The sequence below is a fragment of the Acanthisitta chloris genome, unplaced genomic scaffold (assembly GCF_000695815.1).
Source record: "Acanthisitta chloris isolate BGI_N310 unplaced genomic scaffold, ASM69581v1 scaffold37825, whole genome shotgun sequence".
NCBI lineage: Eukaryota > Metazoa > Chordata > Aves > Passeriformes > Acanthisittidae > Acanthisitta > Acanthisitta chloris.
Window position 1 is genome coordinate 16831 of NW_008672788.1, and position 329 is coordinate 17159.

At 43.2% G+C, this 329-nt stretch overlaps 1 long non-coding RNA gene across 1 annotated transcript in view; it reads right to left on the reverse strand.

Annotated features, from left to right (window-relative positions):
- Positions 1-329, reverse strand: part of LOC103802192 — a 38554-nt gene that overhangs the window by 16823 nt on the left and 21402 nt on the right. The window lies entirely within an intron of this gene.

Consider the following 329-nt stretch of genomic DNA (forward strand, 5'->3'; position numbering starts at 1 on the left):
TTTGCAAGGATGTGACTGCATGTGTTTAAAAATACGTATTTTAAGGTTAATCTTTCTTGTGCTTGAGAGAACTAAATAATCCCCTTATACTCCCACCTTTTGTCTGCTCTACGGGTATGAGCTTCATTCTGTTACCACTTATTTTAGGCAAAATCAGAGGTGTTAGTTTAAATGAGAGTGCTGTGCCAAGTCAGTGCATTTTGACTGCAATGCGTTAAAGAGTGCACACATAAGCAGCTCAGCAGACAACCTGCAGACCTGGAGAAATCACCCCCAGCTTGCAGGCTACAGAGCCATGAACTGGTGCTTTGAGAACCTGGGGGAAAGGT